The sequence below is a fragment of the Meleagris gallopavo genome, chromosome 8 (assembly GCF_905368555.1).
Source record: "Meleagris gallopavo chromosome 8, MGAL_WU_HG_1.1, whole genome shotgun sequence".
Lineage (NCBI taxonomy): Eukaryota > Metazoa > Chordata > Aves > Galliformes > Phasianidae > Meleagris > Meleagris gallopavo.
The window spans coordinates 8093111-8116742 of record NC_139411.1 but is presented as its reverse complement, the minus strand read 5'-3'; the positions used below and the strand labels follow the sequence as shown (position 1 = coordinate 8116742).

Genomic DNA, 23632 nt, shown 5'->3' with positions numbered 1-23632 from the left:
GTATTTTAAAGAATTGCACAGCTCTGTGCAGAGCCCACACTGTGAATTCCTGCAATTTGTGCCATGCTCTGTAGCTGACAACCGTACAGCTGCAGTTACTTCTCCTTTTACTGTGTATATAAATCTAACCAAATAAGAACATTATTCAGAGCTGCAAGCACCACACGCAGTAAGGTGTAAAAACTGGGGAATTAAATCTGATGTTTGAATGCAGTATAACATTGTATATGTTCATACTGATGATCTAGTCAGTAACAGGTAGATTTCGGATTTAACCCCGCATTCCTCTGGCACTGAAAATATGCACTGACTTCCACAAACATTTTTAATGTCAAAAACATAGTGGCTTAAAACCCTTAAAAGGAACTACCTCCGTTTCTCCTATTCAGCTTTAAAGGACTTAGCCCTGGACTGTATTCTTTCTTACATAAAACTCACATTGTGCAAGTTCATTGATGTTGAGCACTGATGGAAACTCAGCACACATTTCCAACAGTAAGCTCCTAAACTTCCTATTTTCAATTTAAATATTTAGATAGAATTATAAAAATATAGGAAAAAAAGAGACACCAACAAAAAAGATTCAACAGTAGCGTTAGGCCGTACCTTCTAATTTAAGATGACTCTTTTATGTTTATAAAACCCACATTTATATGCAAGTGTGAGTATTTAAGGCAGCTCATTTTCATTTCCTTCAAATTCAGGACTTGTAAGTACAACAGAAGTAGTGGTCTTAAAAGTCTGATCTAGTCCTTTACTACCATGAGTAGTCATGGTAGATTTTCTGATTGCTGATGGTCACAGACATTTCAGGTCAGGGGAGAAGAAAAGCTCCTCTGTGTAGCTGTGCTATATGAAAAAGTTCCCCGAAAGTGTCTGTTCCAGCATGTATAATTTAAGCAGTCCGTATTTGAAAGCCTGCCCTTACAAAGAATTACATAGTAAGAGCTCTTGTACTTATCTGAGGAGCAACCAGAGTTCAAGTTTCTGAGATTGTTTTGCCAAGGCTAGTATCACCCAGCACAGCAGTGTCTCAGGGGGTACACTTTCCCCCTCTTCCTTCCTTCCATCCTTGATTAAGCCTCTTCAGCTCACAGTGCCTGGCCCTATTAAGGATAACCACATGGCCTACTTATATTCAGCCCTGACAGGAGGTTGACGAAGAGCTGGTTGCTCTCCTTAACTTTTGTCAGTTCATTTTGCTAATGATGCTATGAAGCATGCTATCTTCCTAGAAAGACTTTCTTCTTCCTCAGCTTATCAGGGAGCAGGCTCACCTGGATCACAGAGTTCCATGTCAGAAGGGCCGGATAAGTCAAAGCTTCATACTAAATGTTGCAGAGCTTTGTCAGTGGTAGGCCATCTTTAACTGGGGGGGAAAAAAAAAAGAAGCCAGTAGTTGCAACAGGGCTCCAAAATACTGCACTAAGTTCCTCAAAGTCCTAACCAAATTGATTGTTTGCTTTTTTTTTTTTTTTTTTTTTTTTTTTTTACTAGTTTTACTAGCAGAGGTCCTTGGATTTCAGCAGAACACAAAGTTAATGCAGAGTTCAGGAAAATGAATGGATTTTCAGAAGACTTACTTTAAAACAAAGTTTTTGTAAACTCCAAGCATATTCACACGTCCTTATAGTGATGGAGGTCTTAGAAAACATTCAGTTGCAAACACGTTTTTATTCACCTTTAATTAAGCATCAGTAAGCATAGTAATTACATGTAGGCAAATTCATGATGAAAAGCAGATGGAAATTCCTATTGGAGGCTCTGTTGTTGCATTAGATGGACATACAGCTCCCCTTGCTGCCACCTCTCATGACAACAAATTGCTTGAATTCTTGTCCTGTGAGACAGGGATCAAAAAAACACAGGCATGCATGGAGATCTTGAACACAGTATTCAAGTTTGACTCCCTGGGTAATAAATGGATAATTTGTGAAAGCAACAATACATTAGTGTTACATGGCTCTTAATAATGAATTGTGCATTATTGTATATAGGTGCATTAATGTGACAATTAATCACCTTCTCCTGACTCATTTATAACATCCATCACATATATTTTATCCAGGGAACAGTGTTCCCTCTAGGTGATGTTCTTTTGTTTTACATACTGTATATTTTCAGAAAAAAAATTCAGGGCATGATTATGTGCTAGAAAAAGAAGCACATAAATCCTAGGTTGTCTGAGAAAACAAAAAGGTAATTCTGCCCTTTCTCAGGCAATGTCTAATTAAAGGAACTATGGTAACAACTACAAGAGTATAACTGCTTCTGTGTATCAGCAGAAGGATGGACAGAATTCTGAATTATTTAAGGAGATAAACTGGTTGGGCTTCACCATCTTCATTACCGTGTATCTCAGAATTCCTTCCTCTCTATGTAATTAATATGTAGGGAAAATTTTCATATGATTTGAAAGTGATTTTAAGAGACTTGTAAATTTAGTTCTTGGCACAGCAAAAAGAAAGTGCAAGTTAAATTTAGCAAATCATAGTTCTTCAATTATTCAAAACAATATGCAGAGCAATGAGAGAAGTAAAGCACATACTCTATCAATGATTCCATTATCCTTTCACTGTAAAGAAAGGTGGCTCAATGGATAAAAGCAAGTATTAGAGTGATTCTATTCTTGATCTTATCCAAAAGACTGCTATATCTAGTGCCAAGAAATTGGATTTAGGTTCATAGGAATCCTAGAAATTAGATAGAAAAGACTTAAAAGGACATGTAGTCCATCTCCTGGAGACTTATACTTTTTCCTGCCAACAAGAACTTCAAGAAGAAATATGAATTTATTTAAGCCAGTAGGTCAAGACAGTCCCTTACCAGGTATTAGATTGCAGAAGTAATGTGAATGGGCATACAACATTTCAGTATACTATCAGTATGAACTAAGGACACTTAGGATTTTCTCCAAGTACAATTAAGTTCAAGAATCTAAACAGTGAGGGTTGATGCATAAGATAAAGCAATATGGATAATTTAGTGGGTAGCTATGTCAGTCCATCTAAGTGACTTCTTACAGTCAGCATTCAGATAAGACTAATCCACTAAGAACTCCGAAACTCAAGACTGAGGCAAAAGGAACAGCGCTGACCACTGTGTGACTTTAAGCCCCTCGGGACAGAAATCAGCTTTCTGCATCTTACATAGCCATTTGTACACCAGTGACAAGGAATAAACGATTTAATTCCAACTTTAGACTTTCAAGTTTATGAAGAATACATAGGAAAGCATAGTTTCACTGACTGTAAGAGCTATGCTCTTCAGGGACTAGAGCTTTTTAGTACAGAACATGCCAATTAATGGAGTAAGGAAAATTACTCGAAGAAATGTACCAAATTAAGCAATGTATATTCTTAGTGATAATCAGAGATATCAAGTAAATAGAATATTAACATACATACAATATTAAATATGTATAATCTAGATTAAAGTATTGTTTTATATTATACACGTACATATTATATATATATCCTTTTTTCATACCAATTTTTATCACAGATTCCCATCTCTTGTACATTTTTTTCTAAAGATATAAATTACCACTTATTTTGACAAGTTTGCAAGAACTGGAATATTAAATTCCATGCAAAAGACCAGACATCTGTCTTCACTTTTCATTTAGACAGTCAAAACTTGACTTTTCAGTTTGAATTACTATTTCAGTCTGTTGGTAAACTAAAGAAGATAGAAATGCACTACCATTAAAGTAAAGGGCTCAAACAATTATTACATCTTAATAACACAGCAAAGTCTGTGAAAAAATATAAATTCACTGATTCCATGGTTCCTGCCCTTCTGCTCCCAAATAGGAACATCATTTCTTTTAGGGATTTCATATTTTACTTCTTTTGTGTCTTTGTTGTGTAGCTCTGTTGATATTTTGCCACTTTCTCCGTATGATGTTAACTACTTCTTAAAATAACATATAACTATCTAGGGCAGGAGGTGAAAAATGACATCCAATTGAAATTACAGGGTGATTTTCAATAGGGAGGCTATAATTACTGAAGATACAAGTTGGCTTGTATACTGGAGCTTATGAAAACACCTTTTGAAAAAAAATCCCTGTGACTACTATGCCAGCTTCAATATATGTTCAACTTAAAGCACATCACTATTTCCAGTTTAAACTGACTGTATTTTTCCTTTGTGCTTTTGTGAGCAATGTGCTTGTTAGCTACACAAACAGCTTCCAAGGTTTCTTTGTATTTCTTTTCCTTATTTAATATGGACTAGCAAGCCATACTTGAATTACTGAGATATATCATAATGCTTAAGTAATGTCTTGGAGCAAGATCCCAACTATAGCAACAATACCTGTAGAGTCTGTATGGCAAGTTTATCACCACTTTACAGAGTGGGGTCTACTCCAGAAAGAGCAAAATTTGTTACTGTGCAGTCTAGCAAAAATTCTAAGAGTCCCTTCCACCAGAGACAAGTAGTAAATTTGGGGTAGATGGTACATGTGTCTTCTCTTGGTGTACGTGGAATCTCAGAGCACAAATCCCAGTGAGTGGACGAGCACACTCAAGAAGAAAGAATGTGTCCAAATAGTCTCTTTAAATATTTAAGCATGAAAGTTATTCTGTGATAACTAGGCAATATGGTTAAAATTATAGTGTAGCTGTTTATTACTGCCCTGCCCCTTTTCTTCCCTGACTCATTTGGGGTTATGGACTCCTCTTGGCAGAGTACACTAAAATAAAAGGGTATATATCTCAGTAATCGGTCGTGGGAGCACTTTCCTTCTGAGATTCTGAATTTGAAATATCTGCTGTGCAAGCAGATGTTTATAGAGAGCTGCAAGGAGGACTTAATGTCCATATTCACATCGAAAAGATTATGTAGTTGCATGTAAAAAATGAATTTGGAGAGCTTTAGAGAGCTTCAGTACATGACTCCTTGTAAAAATGAAACTCACTAAACTGGGGACCTGAGGCCAGCACATAGATTTGTATTTTTAACTGCGAACCAGCTCTGTTTGTGATGTCTTGAGGAACATTCATGGGTTTGTTCTAAAACTGGGGTCAAATGCTTCCATAAGGTCTTTACTAAAGTAATTTATAGATTTAGTTAAGACAGAAACTAAAATTAGGCTCTCAGAGAGTGGAAGTCTAATGAATTATTCTTCTCTAATCTAACCCATTTCTTGAGTTCTTCAGCATCCCAGAGCTCAAAAGTTAAAGACAGACAAGGATGGCTCATGCCAGCCAGTATTTCTTCCAGCTTGAGCACCTAGACATACTCTGTTGATACTTGTGACATGTGATCTATAAAGATCAGTGCTGTATTTTGGTCCAGGGGAAGCGCAGTTACCCACATGCTTATCACAGGAAATTTAGAAGCAGAATGAAAGCCTCAGTGCAGTGTTTCAGAATGTTTCTTGAACATAAGCTTATGTTTTTGTCATTTACTTGAAGAGAAATGTGAAAAAAGATGATAGAAGTTAATGGAATTTCATTACTGTAAAATACCAGAAGTGAATCATCCTCCTTGTTCTAACATCTGTTAACAGTCTTCCCCTTTTTCTTGCAGCTGAAACGTGACATCCTGCTTGAGTTTTAATGCTGTTTGGCATCCATGCATATACTGCCAGGGATATTCAGAACTATTTATATTAACAGCAAATATTTTTACTCTGAGGAAGGGAACATATTCTTATTGTTATTCAGTAAGTGGTGTATTGTTGCAACCAAGATATAATTTACTCACTTGTCTGACAGGATTACAGTACTCCATGCATTCTGTAGTTTCATCTATGAAAAATCGAACTTTGATTCTTTTGTTGTCATTTCCCATAATTCTTTATAAACAATCTGTGGCAAGAAGAGAACAAAATAGCTCAGACAGAAACTGCTCCCGGAGATAGGATTTGAAAGGTAGAGTTAATGAATTAGACTAAGAAGTTTGTCATATTTTTTACATCAGTTGTGAGTCAGACATTGTATACAAGTGTTTCTTCCAATTTTGTACTTTGTAAAGGCCACGACTTCCTTTGTTCCCTGGGAACTCTGCAGTGAAAGCATTTGTCTTCAGAAGCACAAAGCTTTTTAGGTTGCATGACAAGTATTTCCAGTCTTCTCAGCCTTTTGGTTTGCTTGGAGCCCAGCAACCCACCCGCCTCTTGCAATTCCCACTAGTGGCTCCCTGAGCTCAGCCCTGCAGCCATCAAAACACAACAGCAACTTATCCCATTACACCAAAACCCAGAGGAGTTCAGAATACATAAGGATGGTTGAGCTGAGCCATTACTTACATTATTAGCAATTGGAACTCAAATGAAGTAAAAATGTGAATTCCCAAAAATGGGGGGGATGCTTTTTCAACTGTGATTTCTTGCTATGCCCTTCAGCTATGGATTTTGAAAACTGCCTTCGACAAAGAAAGCACAAGCTCCAAAAGCAGATTTGGCTTCGAAAGAATAATTACAGTCTTTTCTACCCATAACTAACTTAGTTTATCTCCTGGACCCATCAAGCACAGTCTGATGTTTCTTCTACCTCTTGCTTTTGTTCTGTCCCACGGATCATACATTAGTTTTTAGTTACTGCCTTTTCCATGCTACCCAAGCCAACAAAGACATTACTCTTGACAAACGACTATTTAAATTTCAACTGCCTTTGCTGTGTTTGAAAATCTAAACTGTAACTTGATGTTTGATATACATATACAAGGTATATTTTTTTCTTGCAGACACACGGACAAAATATGGAGAAATTGAATGCAGTAGAAAAAAAGTCTTCTTTGTTTCTCTCTCTCTTTCTTTCTTTCTTTCTTTCTTTCTTTCTTTCTTTCTTTCTTTCTTTCTTTCTCTCTCTCTCTCTCTTTCTTTCTTTCTCTCTTTCTTTCTTTCTCTTTCTTTCTTTCTCTCTCTCTTTCTTTCTTTCTTTCTTTCTTTCTTTCTTTCTTTCTTTCTTTCTTTCTTTCTTTCTTTCTTTCTTTCTTTCTTTCTTTCTTTCTTTCTTTCTCTCTTTCTCTCTTTCTCTCTTTCCCTCCTTCTTTCTTTCCTTTCTTTCTTTCTTTCTCTCTCTCTCTCTTTCTCTCTTTCTCTCTTTCCTTTCTTAAGGTAGAACTCAGCTCTGTAAATTTTCAGTGCCAAATGAGAACTTCTAAAAAATCAGAGCCTGCAAATAGGGGATTATAATCCCCTTTTAATTATAATTAAAAGGAAGCCTTTTTTGCCTTCTTACCTACACATATTGCTGTACTCATAAATCCATTTCTACTCTTCTAATAACGGTAAAATAATCATAATTATTTCTGCATCAGTCAAAAAAATTTTCTATGATTTCCTCTGGTGCTAATAAAATCTAAATCGTTACACTAAGTTGATAATATTTGGCTGGCTGTGGAAAAAAAAATTGAAGCATCTTTTTTCTCTCCACCCTGTGTGATTAAAAATATTCATAACCCGATGGCCAAGCATTCATCAGAGTATGTATTGTTAACAGGTGTTGTGTATTTTATTTCCTTTGCACACAGTGTTGGAATGTAAAACTGTAATACTGCTCCTAGGAACAAGCAGCATAATTAAAATTCTTTGCGAGTTTGATTTCCTGGGTATTTTCTTCCTTTAAAATAACTGCATTGTAAACAAGAGCCAATTTCTTAGATTTGATCTACGGGTTGTACAGCTTATACTTCAGGTTCAAAATGGTGATTTAGATAATAATGCATAACAGCTGAATAGTTATTTATAATGGCACAGCACCTGCAGCAGACTGTCAGCTGGAAAAGCAAATCTAAATGCTTTCAAATTCTCTTGTACATTACAATAGAAGTAGTAGTGGCCACTATAGATACAATAGTTAGGGTGTAATATAACTTTTGTTTCTGATGGCTTGCCATTTTCTCAATTTTATTCTTTTAAGACTGAAAATGTTCATATTTAATGCCAGACCATATGCATTGTAAAAAGCTTAGGCACAATTTAGCTTTTTACTAAGTGTGTGTATGTCAGTGAAATTAAATATCAAATAGACAATCAAACTCTTTTCCTACATTTCCTAGACGTTTGTACATGCATAATAAGTAATACAACTTTGCATTCTTTTTCGTCTTGATTAATGCCACTGATCTCTCTGGAAAAATTGGATCTGAAATTTTACAACTATGAAGATGTTTTTTCTCACCTCAGTATGGAATGGGGTTTTCCTATGAGTAGCTCCAATTTAAAACTCCCAAATGTTGCATATGTAATTTCCTTTCTTATTTGATTAGCTCATGGATTCCAAAGAGCACTGGTCACTTTTATGATGATGCAATAATTCTGCAGTGATCTGAAACACATATCAAGAAGAGATGTAACAGCTTGTTGTATCAGATCCAGGACTGTATGCAAACTGTCACTGTGCTGAACTGCAGCCTGCTTACATGTCCACAGTTCATCAAACTGTGGTCCGATTTGCACCAGAAAAAACAACTAGTATGTGAACATATAAAGGCCATCCCAACATGCAAACACTCGAAACTCATTGGGTTTTTCAAGGCATGACAGAATTTTCATTTCTCTTATCTATTAAATACCAGTAAGAGTACCTGTTTACCTTCTGAGTGTTACAAGGCATAAGATTGGTAATAAACTCTGAGATCTTCAACTGCAAGGAGACAGGCACTGCAAGTACAATGGTACACTTCTATCTGAACATCTGAATAAGTCATATCAGCTTCTAATAACACTAAAAACATAAGCAGAAGTAGAATCATTCTCTGGATGAACAGAAAAATAGTTTTTAAGGAGCTAATTGCTTTAGAGTAGGAACAGAAAAAGAGAAATGATTGGTCTTTGATGGAGATAACTGTAAGGGAAGCTAGCAATCCACTTGCTCTGGAGTGATAGGATGATGTCATTGCCTATCAGCACAAGTACTTTCTTTTATAACATCCATCTATTCAATGTACGACATAATGTAGCGCACAGCTACAAAATCATCTTTGGAGCACTTCCCCTAGAGCCAAGGGAGTTACTCCAAGAATTAGCTTGGCCAATGAAGTAGTTTATATGCAATAGAAATACTTTAAAAACTTAGTTGGAAGAAGAGTAATAGAGAGATTTGTTCTTGCCATGAATCATCTTGGCTTTGTGCTAATGTTATTTATCCACTTGAGATAGGGAGGACATTATATGAAGTATGTATATTGTGTAATATGGGATAGTGGCTCTCTAATGTAAACTGTCCATTAGTAATGCAAAGCAACTGATTTTCATCTACTAGATCATTACTGCAATTTTTTCTCCTGGGTTTTGACATGTTATAAATCTTGATGAAGAGTTTATTCTCTTTATCCTTTACTTCTGTTTGATTTGCTCTATTTAAAATGCAGATAATCACACTGTAAGGCCACTGAGAGCTGCGTGATTTCAGTAGCATGGTGCTTCTGCTTCTAGGAACTGGCTGATATCTCTGCAAACTCAGCTTGCCAATCCAGCTGGGGAGGATTCAAATACTCCCCGGGTATCTCGCACTCCACCATAAGACTCAAAGGTTTTAAATGGGTTGAACCACAGATTGTGTAAGCCAAGAACTGTGTCAGTGGCTTAGTGGCTATACACACCTGCTACCAGGGTACCAGAGCATAAGGTGTAACAGCTGCTCCAGAATCCCCTTCCCTAGCAGAAATTAGTGTTTTTCTAGAGTGGTATGAGCCTCTCAAGCACTGGCAGTGACACAGGATAAAGCAGCTTTTGGCTGTTTGGAGGACAGCTGACTCAGGGTCTGACTCACATTCCACTCAACCTCCTTTCCTTCAACTGCATGCAAATACTTCTTGGCAGTGCTTTGTAAATGTAACAGTAAGCTATTGCTAGCAGTACATTCAGCCTCTTGCCAGCTAATGACACCAAATGAAATGTGACCATTTTCACCAATTCAAACAAGTTGCCATGTGGTAAGTCTGTAGACATAAGGGTACCAGGATTTATTTCCCATGGTAATAATACTTATTTCACAGACTCTACATTTAGCCAGCAAAAAACAAAAGCTGGAATGCAAGCAGCAGCAGCAGTCTAATACACACTTTGCAACGACTTCAGGTTTGGTGAGAATATTTGGGCTTATGAACCCTTTGCCTGTAATGCCTATATAATACAGAAGGATGTCTTCATCAGGTGCTTCTGATTGGTCAATCTGGCTCGGCTTAGTACAGCAGTATCTACATTGCTGCATCCAATTCCTTTCCTGGAAGAACAATTCTACATTTGCTTTGCATTCCAGACCCAGATTATTTGCACACTATAGATTATTCCAACCACTTTATAAAATAACAGCATTGAAAGAAATAATTGGGGTTGTAGAGCACCTGCCTTGTTCCATTTCCCTCTCAAGGTCTGCATGATAGCCAGAAAAGCCCACTGACAGTATTTTCACACTGTGTTTTCTCTCCAGTTTTCTTTGTCTACCTATTACTGTAGCCTCTGCCACCAAACAATGTTCAAACCCAGATATGTGGGAGCACAAGCTGTACTGTCAATAAACCAAGTTAGATGCATATGATCACAAGGTCCACTAAAGACTATGCCTTGTGGATATTCATCCACAGATCTTGTGGCATCACAGAATCATTTAAGTTAGAAGGGACCCTTAAAGGTCAGCTAATCCAACTCTCTTGCACTGAACAGAACAGGGTGCTCAGAACGTAGTCCAGACTGACCTTAAGTTACCAGGGATGGGGCATCCACCACCTCTCTGGGCAGCCTGTGCCAGCACCTTATTGTAAAAAACTTCCTTATAGCCATATAGAAACTATATAGCCCTATATTTTCCCCTCCTTTAGTTTGAAACCATGTCTCCTTGTCCTGTCATAGCAAATCCTGCTGAACAGTCTGTCCCTTTCTTCTTATGGTCCCCCTTTAGATAATTAAAGGCCACTATCAAAGCTTAACATACTAGCATTTCAATATAGATGAGCAAGTCTTACGCATCTTTTGAATCAAGAAAAAAAAAATCAGTCCAGTTCATACACAGGTGTTTTTCTTGTTTTTGTTTTTGTTTTGTTTTTTTGTTTTTTGTTTTTAATAAGACAGAATGATCTAAAAAATGAAATTAAGGACTTCCATTTCCAACTTTTCCTTTTGCCTCTCATTTTCATGGTTTTGGTCAATTCATTATTAATTGAAGTTTTAAAAAGTGGTTTCAACATAAAATAAGCATTCAAGATTTTCAAAAACAACAAGGCACTGATGTGACTTAAACCTCAAACAGCTTTTAAAAGTTCCTTCAAATTCTTGGTTTTACTATGTAATAATTAGATGTTTTCTAGATATCTAAGTTCACAAGGATCTACCAAACAATTATTTCATTAATATTTATAAGCCACAGATAAAGCTATAAAGTTTTTTTTCCGTACAGGAAGGATTACTATTTTAGTAATGCATTATATGTGTCTGTGTGTGTATGATGGGAGGTATTTACTGGATTTTCTTATCTCTGATCTGCTGGAAGCCTGCAAAAATTGATATTTAGCTGGCATTCATTTATCCGGAAATGCTAATTAGTGAAATCTTACACAGGAAATATAGAAAAAAAATCTGGTTTCATCTTCTCTTTAGGAATGAGATCTGGGGATCTGAACCTTCCTATATTGAAGAGCATTTGTGGGGAATTTCAATCCAGGAGTTACAAACTTCTGTTTTTCTTTCTTTGTCTTCCATGCCCATAATTCATCTCTTACACTTTGAGTTTATTTTTAAAATGGTACTTTGGTTTTTGAACAGGTTGCAATAGCTGAAGGCCAGTAAGATAAAATCATTAAACAAACTTTCTTTATGTGTTGTTTTTGGTTGTTTTTTTTTAAACCCAAGATGAATTCCTGAACTTTATTCCATACATGAACACTGTACTGACTGATAACAAAATGTAGTCATTGATAACTCAACCATCTTTCCCTCATGGTAATTAGCAAGGGTTATAAAATCTCATGCATATTCTCCACCAACATCTGTGTGTTACAACACATCTCAAAATTAACATCAGGGTTCAGCCCAGTTCTGTTGGACAGGCGCAGCACAATTGCCACGTGTGCATGAGTATCAGTACCCTAAGCAACATCATAATTCTCCTGCAGAAAAGATGCTGCCTTGCTCCTTATTGTAAACACTTTTTTTTTTTTCCTACTTATTTGTACCGATCTTTTTTGGCAAGAACAAGAGATAACCACAGCAACACAGCCAGCAGCCAGAACCAGTTGCCAAGCCTTCTGCATTAACAAACATGTATGTAATTTTTGTCTTCAGGCTACAGAACATGATATACCTCCTCCTTTGCATCTTCCTCCTCACTTTGGTAGGCAGGAAACGCCTTTCTTCTGCTACATCTATTAGGAAGAGTTTGATGAATGATGAGCCTGTACCTTCTTGTATTTACATCAAAGTGGCAGAATCTTGTTAGCCCATACCGTTTTGTGGTAGTCACTGTACCACTGAGCTCTCTCTTCTTTAACTATTTTGAACTTAACAAGCTGCCTGAAAACATGACTCCAGATATTCCTAAAGCTGTATTCATTCAATATAGATTAAAGTATAGGTTATATATGACTGTTGGAGTCAGTTTGTTAATGGTAATCCATCATATTTCAAATTCTTTGGCAACAGGCAGAGAAACTCTTAAAAGATGTAGTAATTATAAGGCTGCACGATTTTTTATACTTCTTTGTATAGTATGTATTTTTAAGTGCCCTCTGGGAACAAAAAGATGTTTGTAGAGATAAAGCTGTAGGGAGTAATACATTCATGCCAACACGTGTAGCTGAACCACCAATTTTGTTTTATTAATTTAGTTGCTGGATTTGTTCTTGATATCTACAGCTGTATTATCCCCTCATAGAGGTGGATGAGTGGGCGGAATGAGGTTGATTACAATTGATTTACTAACCAGAGAGTAATTTTTTCCATTGTTTGTTCTGCACATTACTAAACATGTGGCTTAATTACAGTTGTCTTGTGTTCTTTTCAGTCTGGTATTGCTTATTTTACTAAGATACTGATTTATGCAAAATATTAATTGAAACAGAAAACAGACTTACTGTGAGAGCTGACATCCATGAAAACATTACTTACTCATATTTTGCACAAAGTGTCGGACTTCTCAGAAGAATTGGTGTTTACAGCTTAAAGCAGAACAGCATGGGCACCCTCCTTCCAGAAACAGTGGTAGTGCACACAGTGCATGTATTGCATCCAGGAGAGCAGATCAGACGAAGTTTACTTTTTCCACCAGCTGCAAAATGAAATTCTAAGAGTTACTCAAAAACGTGCTGAGGTAGCAGTTCCATTTCAGTGTGATTGCAATAATTGTATGCAACTGTCTCATTAAAAGTAATTCAACTTTATATAGCTATAAATAAGCTACTGTGCTGTTATAATGTGTTTCCATGCCATTAAGGAATACAATAAAGATTCATTGATTCTCTCAATAGGTTAGGTAATCAAAAATAAAATAAAAGTCAAGCAACTATATGTTGAGAGATTTTGTTTCTTTTTTAGTCATTTCTTCAACTAATCTCTTTGTAATGAATAATTCACTAAATATAAGTAGAAAATAATGTTCTGTCATAGAACTAATAACTCATTATATCCAGGGGGAATGTTTTTATCTCATTTCCCATTCAGGATTTTAATGCAATCCATTGAATTTCACTGTCTCTTTTTAAGAAACCAAGCCTAATATATGTAGGTCACTCCAAAAATAATGCCTCCTATTTATTTCCATGGAAATTACAACAGATACATACAGCACAATAACACTATTTGACAAAGCAAATTCTCAGCTACAAAACACTGTTTTTCAACACAGTCCCCATCATTAGTTTTGCATTTTTGCCAGCAGTGAACAAAAGCCTGCATGCCATGCTAGTAAAAGTCTGCATGGTCATCTGGAATGTGACTTGTCTTTCATATTTGTGACTTGTGGCCACTGCTGAAATGCACCACCCGCCATCTCACTTTCTTACATCTACTGTTGGTCTCTGTAAAAGTTCTGCAAGCATTGATGAGTGCCGTTTTTTCTTCATGGAAGAATTCAACTCCACACCTTTGCTTTATCTGCACTTCCATGTCGGACGCCATTTGTGAGACTGCCCCTCTGCTGCTATTTGTCACATAACAACAAAATGTAATGGAATAGTGGTGGGAAGGTTCGACTCTGATGCCATACCACCACCATCCGCCTCTGATGCATATTAAATAAAATAATAATTAAAATAAAAAAATAAAATTGGAGGCATTACTTTCAGAGCACTCCTTGTACTATTAACTTTATAACCAGATAGTTGGAATATAAAATTAAATAATTAAATGATTTTGCAGAGACACATATAAAATCCTTCCAAATATTTTTATGAGAAATTTGTAACCGTCACTACTCATTAATAGGATTCAGGTAGCCACTGGAAAATGATCCAAATATTTCCTGGTTAACTGTCTGTAGTTTAATATTATAAGTTTAAAAAGCAAGCAAACAGAAAAACAAAGAAACGAGAAAAACCCCAAAACAAAATAGCTAGTACACATATAGTACTATCTATAGTACTATATAGTACACTATCTATAATACATAGATAGTAAAAGCCAAGGCTATGTGATGAGAGGAAAGCAGAAGTGAGACACCAAATGAAAATTGGCACAAATACCAGAAAAAGACTACAAGAGTTTGGATTTAGAAACCACTAGCAAGTCCCTATCAAAAGAAAGGAACATAAAGAAAATCAAAAAGTAAACTTAAAGACTGGAATGTGAGGAGGTTGGGTCTAGATACACAATTTCTCAATGGTGCCATTTGGCAACCAAAATCTGTGCACACTGCAGTACCATTCTGAAGGGGAGTTACTGTCTTCTGAATTGCCCTCTGCCTGGCCTAGACTTCACTGAGAAATAGTTTTAAGCACAGAGAAAAACATTCAAAAAAAAAAAAAAAAAAAAAAACCCTAAGAGATTTCCTCATAAGGATCAGAACTCTAGATATTGTTCTGATGCCATAAAGTGGTGCTAATATGAATGCACGTTACAACTTCTCCTTATTTTAGCCTCCAAAGATTTCCAAAGATTCAGAAAAAGAAGAGTGGGGAAACAGGAGTGAGGAAAGTTGCTGATTTAATGACTTTTTAACTTTGGTAACAAGATGGATAGGATGATATCATAAGGTTGTGGGACATCAGCAAAAAAAAGGAACAGAAACCTGTAAGAAAGGCAGGGGAGTCATGGAAGATACGGTTATCCTCCCCTCCAAAGTTAGCTACAGTTGAAACAACCATGGTAAACACCAGGTATTACTGAACTCGTCGTTACTTTTAAATGACAGCCACTGTCTGGTTTGCTTCTGTGAAGGGAGTAGAAAGCACCAGGTCTCCAAAGAGGGCACTTCTTCCTCCCCAAGGAAGCCAAAGAAGTAAACCTGAGCAATTCTCAATGAGGGCAACTCCTAATGAAGTTAGTGGACAACTAGCAGCACTGACAAGCAGGATCTGATTTTGTAAACCTTTGAGACTGTTTTCAAAAACTCTTCAGGTGGTAAAGACTTGCCCTTGTCAATGTCTTGATGTCTTACAACCTCCGCATAGGCTACTTTGTAGCAGCATATTGGTCATACACTTTGCATGGTACACCCCTAAACCCTTCTTCCTCTTGGAATAAATTGCAGTTGAGGTGAGATGCAACTCAGTGATACAACATGCATAATGACAATTTTACAGAATGTAATTACAGTAGAAAAAAACCCAAACTCATCATAGCCACCCTCACATATTAGCCTGGAGAAAGATAAGTCAACAGAGAACTCTAACATGAATTGTTAATTCAGGATCACAATCTAATGTGTACAAAATATTTGAACTGTTTTTTGGTTTGTTTTTTTTTTTTTCCTATTCCTGAACCTATAGTGATTAAAATGCAGCCATGTTGTTCTTTTTTTAATCACAAATGCAATTTTATGCAAGTAGACATAGGAAAGTCTAGGAAATTAAAGTGAATATTTATGTCCATATAAACTTCTTAATGGCAACATTCTTGCTGTGAGCACAGCAGCTGAAGAGGGTGGATTAAATTATTTTGGCCAGATCCTGTTAATATTGTTTTCATTGGCAACATTCCCACTGACTTAATGGGAGCTGGATTAGATCCTGACTTGAATAAAGTACAATTCTCAGATGCATATATAACATAATCACTGATATTTCATATACTCCAGTTTTCACATCTGTTTGCCCTTACTAAGTTTTACAAATACTCTGAAAGCACTAATCAGGCAAACTACATACACGAGATTTAAGGTGTCCAGTCTTGTGTTTCCAGAATTTGGGAAAAAATGCTTGTGCTTTATTCATACTTGGATTCAAAAACCACAGCCTGAATGGTATCCAGCCTCTTGAGTACTGAGCTTCAAATGTTGGTATGCTTAGCTCCTCCCCCTGCAGGCTTTGCAATGCATATGAATAGCATTTATTTAAAAGGCTAGGGAATTACAGTGCATTTGGCAGTCAGCAAATGCAGTTGGTATGAAGCTCCCTCTCTCTATTTACAATTTTCATCATTCAAAAATATTTAAAGGATCTTGGTTAAGCTAGAAAGCTCCTACGCTTCATTCCTTCCATCTAGAATGATGATCCAGGTACAGAAGAAAACAAGAAGACAAAGTTGATGTCCTAGCCTCCACAAAGTAGTGAATCTCCTGATATCTCCCTAGGCAGTGCGCTTCGGTGGCTGGAGTTCTTCAGGCAGATACTACACTAAGCTTCCTGCCAGCAGGGACAGAACACTGACCATCACAGCAGCACATCCAGTTCTGACACTGACCTGGCACATGCATCTGAATTTGTTGTTCTCAGCAAACCACTTGTAAACATTGGTAAGTGTGTGCACTGTAATGTCTGCATTACCAGACATGAAGTCTGATGCCTAACTCTGACCTCAGATGTACACAAACCCTCTGAGAGCTGGACAAAGGCTTGCACTCCTTCAAGTACTCAAAGAGAAAAGAGGGAGGGAGGCTCAGCAAGAATAAAGTTCAAGCTGTCCATTACGATATCTTGTTCTTAGAAAAAACATAGCCTAAAAGTGTGAGCCTGTGAGGTTCCCAGTAGGACCAGGGCTAATGGGAATTAGTGAGGGTGGACTTCGTATGCTCTGGATCAGCCTCTGGTTTTGCAAACCCAGAGGGGCTTTCTGAACAAGTACTCTAACCTTGTGGAGCTTTATCTGTGGTTACTGCAGGCCCATCTTTGTTTCAGTTTGGGAAAGAATGTTACTCCAAAGTGACAGTGTAATTTCCTATGCAGAGGCTGTTTCTCAGTATGACTCATCTATGTATTGTATTCCAAGATGTAAGTATGAATCATAGGTAGCTGATGGAAGAATACAAATGAATCTATTCAATTTTTTATTATCATTATTTTTCAAAGCAGAGTAACTTTTTTTTTTCTTCTTGACTGTGAATCTTACTGGAAATAAATTGGATCAAATCCAACTGAGAAATCTTTACATTATAGAAAGCCACGGGGTTTTTGTTGCTGTTGTTTTGCTAGGGAGTGTGAACATGAGGGATGCTGTTGGTTGAGTTTTGTATTTTTTGTTTTGCAGTAAGCTTAAAGCTGAAGCTTATGGCAAGTGTTATTAACAGCAACATTATTAACATTTTTTTGCTGCTTAAATATATTAAAAGCATAAAAAGAAGAGGATACTCATAGTTGTAAAAAGAGAACCCACACAAAACACACACACACACAAAAGGACACATGACATGGCAGGAAAGATTAAACTATCTCATCAGTTTCTCTCCTGGACTATGCAACTTTTCCAATAGAACTGGAAGATGTGCAATTCTGAAAATTGCATGTATCTGTGATTGAAGTGCTTGGTATCCAAATCCAGTTAGTCTCTGGACTGTCATTTGGCCTTAAACCATGACACCTGTATCAATTACACAAATTAGTACAGCTCTGAGCTTTAAGGAGTGCAGGACCAAACCTGTGGGTCTAATGAAAGCTGACAGATTAACAACAGCAGATACAGAAACAAAGACCTCCTAATTCGCTATATTGGAATTTAACTATAGATTTATCTTGTCTTCGAGATTTTGGCCATTACAGATAATCCAAATTAAAGTGTATGGGTTTGTTTCTTGATATTTTTTTCCTGTATACTACTGCTGTTTTTTTGTTTGTTTGTTTGTTTGTTGTTGTTGTTGTTTTAAGACTATAGAATTGATTCAGAAAAAAAAAGAAAAAAAAGAAAAAAAAGAGACTATTATGCCAGGCATAATGAAAACTCAAAATACCTTTTCCTCAAGCCCCTGAGGCTCGAGGCACTTTTATTCTCTTGATAAATTAAACTGACAATGTCAGCTTAATATTTGTCCATAAAGAGATTAGCTTGTATTTAACTATATTTTGGAATTCAGTAAATGTCTGCCTGTCCAAACTTATGCTTTCTTGAAGGGCTACTGCTAGGTCTGATCCCTTACAAGTAAAGGTAGTTTACAGGGTAACTGTCAAAGTAAGAAAATATAAGAAAGCAACGTTAGATCTAACGTTTACTTCATGCTCTTTGAGACATTAAGTCCTGAAGTGAAAATGTAAAATGTAAACTTCACAAATCTGAAAATCTGTAATTATGAACAACACCTGAAAAGATTGTTTTTTTCCAGCTGACAGATAAACTTCACTTTTAAAGGCATCTTCCACAGAGAGGAATAAAAACAAACAAAGGGGCAAAAATTGTTCTGTCTTTATTGGTAGAAAACAGAGGGGTTTTGATAAGTACTTACAATGACTGCACTGTTGACTTGGCATATATACATCAAAAGACTGACAGACTTGATTCATGTTTCTGTGCAATACAAACAATGACACTGGAGCCAGATCTGAACAGCTCTCAGTAATTGAAGGTAGCACAAACAGATCCTAAAGAGCAAGCAGTGCACAAGTTCCACTGTCAATAAAAAGAAGAGTCAGCATGGCATGCACATTACTACTTCATGTTTTACTTCAGTTACGTATTTAATTTTAAAATGTCCTTTTTTCCTTGGGTCAGGGAATTTCAAGGATAACTGGTATAGTTACTGCAGAAGATACCACAAAGCTCTGATTTCTTGTAGCTGGCAGGGCATTTCTGCAGCAACTGGTATCATTTTACACAGATGACCTGCCTTCTATTGCTGCAGAAGTGAAGATGCGTTTGCAAATGAATACATGTTGACCCTGTATACTTCAAGGCAACAGAACTGAAACATGTCTAGCTGCAGTAGCTCTCTGTAGTCATTTCACTTTGGGGAGTACTGTTCTAAATAATACAGTACCAGCAGTTCTGCTTTTAAATACTATACTCTTTGGTGATGCTGCAGCAAATGAATAGAAAATTACTAGCATTGTAGCAAATCATGGTAGGTCAATATATAATGCTTTCATTTTCAGATTTCTGAATTCAAACATCTCTTCTAAAGGTGTTCATATGTATTTCATATTAATAATGCATTTTCTTGTTACATCTTACTAAAATCTATACCAGTGTATCATTCATACTAAAGTCAGAGGCAAGAAAATTGAGAGCCTCTGTATTTTGTGGGGAGAGGCTCCATAGAAGGATAAGCTAACAGTTTGTAATGCAAGATACTTTACTTTGTCTGATCAGTTCTGCTTTCATCTCCAACATGCTCAATCTTAAATTGATTAGGTAAACCACTGTTCTCAGATACTTGGGAGGGTGAAGAGAAAAGGAATTATTTCTTGAAAGAGAAGATATGTGTGATATTAAACGCTCTATATGTAGCACTGTTTAGAAATATAAAATTTCAACTTCCCTGAAGTTCAACATATCTTAAAGTGGGCATTAAAGCCATTTTTTAATGTGAAAGGAGACAGAAATCAAAGGCTTTTAAATCTTCCATGTATGCTGTCTTTTCATCACGACAGTACAAGTCTTAACTAAAGGTTAAGTGTCATGAAAAAGTTTCCTGACTGGAAAATGCAGTCCAGGGCTGCATTTAAAAAGAAGAAATTCCATTGTTTGAATTGTGGCTAGCTTACATCACCATCATCATTTGAAAAAAAAAAAGTTAATTTAAACATTTCTATTGAAATTAAAATTCTGTCCAGGGGCTTTGTGTTCCTTTAGTAAGTTCTATGCCCATTTTCACTGAAAATTAGTTTAAACAAGTCCCTGATTTGAGTGCTCCGGCATTGAAATCTGTGAAGAACTCATTCAGATAAGCGCAGGTAGGAAAGCAAAGCAATAATCACATCTGGAGGCAAACAAAACATAAATCACCGTGCTGGCAACCAGCCAAGACGGTAGGGGACAAGCATAAAAATAATACTGAAATAGCAGTACAATATTCTAACCACATGCTGTTAACAAGACAAAACAAGGTCAAACATTATTTCTATTATCACAGATCACTGCATATTAGTAGGAAAGAAGAGTGGAGACTTACAAGCAGAGAGTCAGATTCAGTTGTGGAATGACAGGGAACAAGTCCTTTTAGATACAACAGGAAAATAGCACTTCTTTACATCAAAACCACGCTTAACCCAGGTACGCTCATTGGGGAAGATTAAGTATTCAAAAGTTGGTATTCCCAATGAGTGCTTTATTATGTTCCTGATTTTAAATACAACCACACAAATTCAGAGCAAATCAAGCTGGAATGGTAAAGGGCACTTGGAATGCTGCACACACCGGTGACAGTTCAGTTTGTCATCAAAAAGGAAATACAACTACGTGAGATGAATGTGAAAACACTTTGTTATGTAAAGACTTACGTGGTGCATAAAATTATTATCAAGTAATGTTCAAATCTGTGCAAGGCACTTCAGTCCAACTCAAGGATGCATTAGTTTAGACACTGCTGAGAAACAAAAGGATAGCTTTTGCTAGAAGTAAGTTTTAAGGAGTGAAGACTTATATATACTGATCATATCATCACACAGGTAAATTCCCCTATGATAAGCTTGCAATCGGCAGTATCAAATGCAAAGTAACGTCATTCCCTCTACTCTAGAAAAAAAAAAAACAGCAAATCAAAACAAATTTCTCTGAAGGTGATAATGATTAAGATAAGAGTTTAGAGAAGCAGAAAAGGCATATTTGCAGACATCATTAAACATCAAACAGAAGTGCCAGGCGTCCATATACCACAAAACAGATTTAAAATCAATAAGCATAAATGGATCCAAACTGGGAGGAAATTAATTTTTGCCATTGTCTTACCATCTAGGTTTTCAGAACAGCCTAGATGATGCTAGTTTAATGGAATGAAGGGGGTTCACAGACACTTTTACACTTCCTTAACATGTCCAATAATTTGTCTGCAAATTATTGTCTGTAAAGCAAGGAAGCACTACTGTGCTATAGCCTTCAGTTTGGTGATTCCTTTGAACTCAAAGCCACATTTTGTGAATAGCACAAAATAAAAAAGTAAATACATCTTCCTTTGCCTTAGCAAAGGATGTGTTGATATCGAAGGACAAACGGTCTCTGTAAAGCTGGTCCCCCTATGCTATAAATCCCATAAAATTAGTTTCTGCATGGAAAACCACTGTACAACATGCTTGGGAGAAAGTCTGAGAGGAATCAGCAAGTCAGAAAGCCAGGGAAAAAAAAAGCTTAAGAAGTTTGATGAAACAGGATGAAAGCCCAATTGATAAGACACACTACTTCTGTTCCTGTCAGGCTAAAGAAATTTGCTCAAGCACAAAGTATGTATGGTGGGCAAAGGAAGCATGCAGTTAACTGCCTGATGAGAATGGGAGGCAGAGCATTCATCCTTTTTTCTGTTAGCCAACTGTTAGCGGTGGTCTGATGTTTAATATTCTGTTTTCTCCGAGAATAGATAAAATCAAATGGAATTATCTTCAGTCCTGCTATCCTGCCCTGGTGGGGCAGCACTAAAAGGATACTGTCACTGCTTTGGGAAGCCAACCTTCTACGCTTGTGCTGGAGCATTACTCTCTCTGGTGTCCTTAAGTTTCTCCATCAAGTATCAGAGAAGACATTGAATATGTTGCTCTGAAGTTATTTTTGTGTCTGTGTGTTCCTGATCTCGGTTTTACCAATGCAAGACAGTTGTTTAAAGCAGACAATGCAAATTTCTCTCAAAGTATCAGCCTTTTCGCAACTCTTTTCCTGCCTTCTCTCTGGATTGCATGAGAGCACTGTAATCTCATTCTTTTCTAAGTCACATGATGATTAAATAGTGTTAAAACATCTACATTACCAAACAGCCTCTTAAAAAATTATTTCAGAAATCCATTTTAACTTTCCATTCATCTGTCCCTTCCTACTTTTGTAATATCCCACTTTCCCTACCACAGGTCCGCTCACACTCATTTCTAATCTTTTGTCTTGCAGTCAGGGCTGATCCATGATGTATAGGACAGAGCAGGCATACCTATCCCGGTGACCCAGCACAGCTCACACTGCGGCCCACCCCCTACCCTGGGCAGCGGCTCTGCCCCGCTAAGTGGCCCGGCCCAGCCCCAGGCACACAGTCATCACCAAGCACCAACCAAACATGTGAACCCATCTGGGCTGAAACCAGGGCAAGGGACACACTGCAGTGCTAGCTCAAGTTATGGCATGGAAGGTTATGGATTTTGATACATTGGCTAAACACACTCCTATGAACAACAAAAAAATATGCAGCCATGCTTTCCGTTTTGATAAAGGAATGTTAGAATAGGTTTCAAGATTGCAAAAAACAAACGAACAACATCAATTTTCTGGTTTACTTGTAACTCCATTTTCAGTCTACATAATTACATTACTTGCAAATTTTCAAACAGAGTATATTGAGTTGCAAATCCAAAATGTGATCATGTCTCTTTATCAAACTTCTGTAAGCCCTCTCTTACCAGAGAGAAATGCCTCTCTCTTCACAGTCACGCCTTAATCATGTCACCACTTTTGTCAGTATGTACATTTATGAACAAACTTTCCAAGGAAACAGAGGGAGAATAAAATTTCATTAAAAATCTCTGACAAGCACCTTGAGAACACTATGAATAGCAACTACTGCCATGAAACCAGTCAGATGCATTAGTTTCACAAATACAAGGTCCTGTATCCCACTAGTTCTGCGTTTTTGTTGCTCTTTTTTGTTTTAATAAAAATACATTAAAATTAAAATAACTTTTGTCACATACGCATTAACAATGTATATTTTATGATGGCTGATCTAAAAATAATGCCTTCACACAAAAGAGGTTATATCTGCATGGCTTGCTTAATTACAGCACATTTCACATTCATGGGCAACCTGTCCATAGCATCCATAGTCAAGTCAATCCCCTCAATCCCAAGTGCATCTGTAGGTTGCATCTCTTCCTTGATTTCCTGAAGTATCATGGGCCCATTGAGCTAGAAATAGCTCACTGTTATGTTGCCAGTCTAGATCTGCCTGGACTACTTCAATCCTAGCTGCCTAATCCAGCTGCTGGTTGCTCTCATGCTCTTCAGCGGCACAATTTCAGGGTATGTGAGCATCTACGTGACAATCATGTTTACAATCATGTTTACAATCATGTTCTCTACCCGAGCAATGATATCTTCCACACTGCAATGGCCCAGATGGGTTTGTCTCAGCGCTGCTTGTTGTTCTGCAGTCTGGTCAAGTGGGAGGTGCTCCTGCCTATAGAAGGGGGG

At 37.0% G+C, this 23632-nt stretch overlaps 1 long non-coding RNA gene across 1 annotated transcript in view; it reads right to left on the bottom strand.

Moving 5' to 3' along the window:
* Nucleotides 1–5686: 5686 nt before the first annotated feature.
* LOC104911912 (uncharacterized) overlaps nucleotides 5687–23632 on the bottom strand; it is a 56597-nt gene continuing 38651 nt past the window's right edge. Inside the window, exons 2-4 of the long non-coding RNA XR_014884700.1 lie at nucleotides 13061–13220; nucleotides 8139–8285; nucleotides 5687–5822 (exon numbers count right to left, since the gene is read on the bottom strand). This is a non-coding gene — a long non-coding RNA (uncharacterized LOC104911912). The remainder of the gene's footprint in view (nucleotides 5823–8138; nucleotides 8286–13060; nucleotides 13221–23632) is intronic.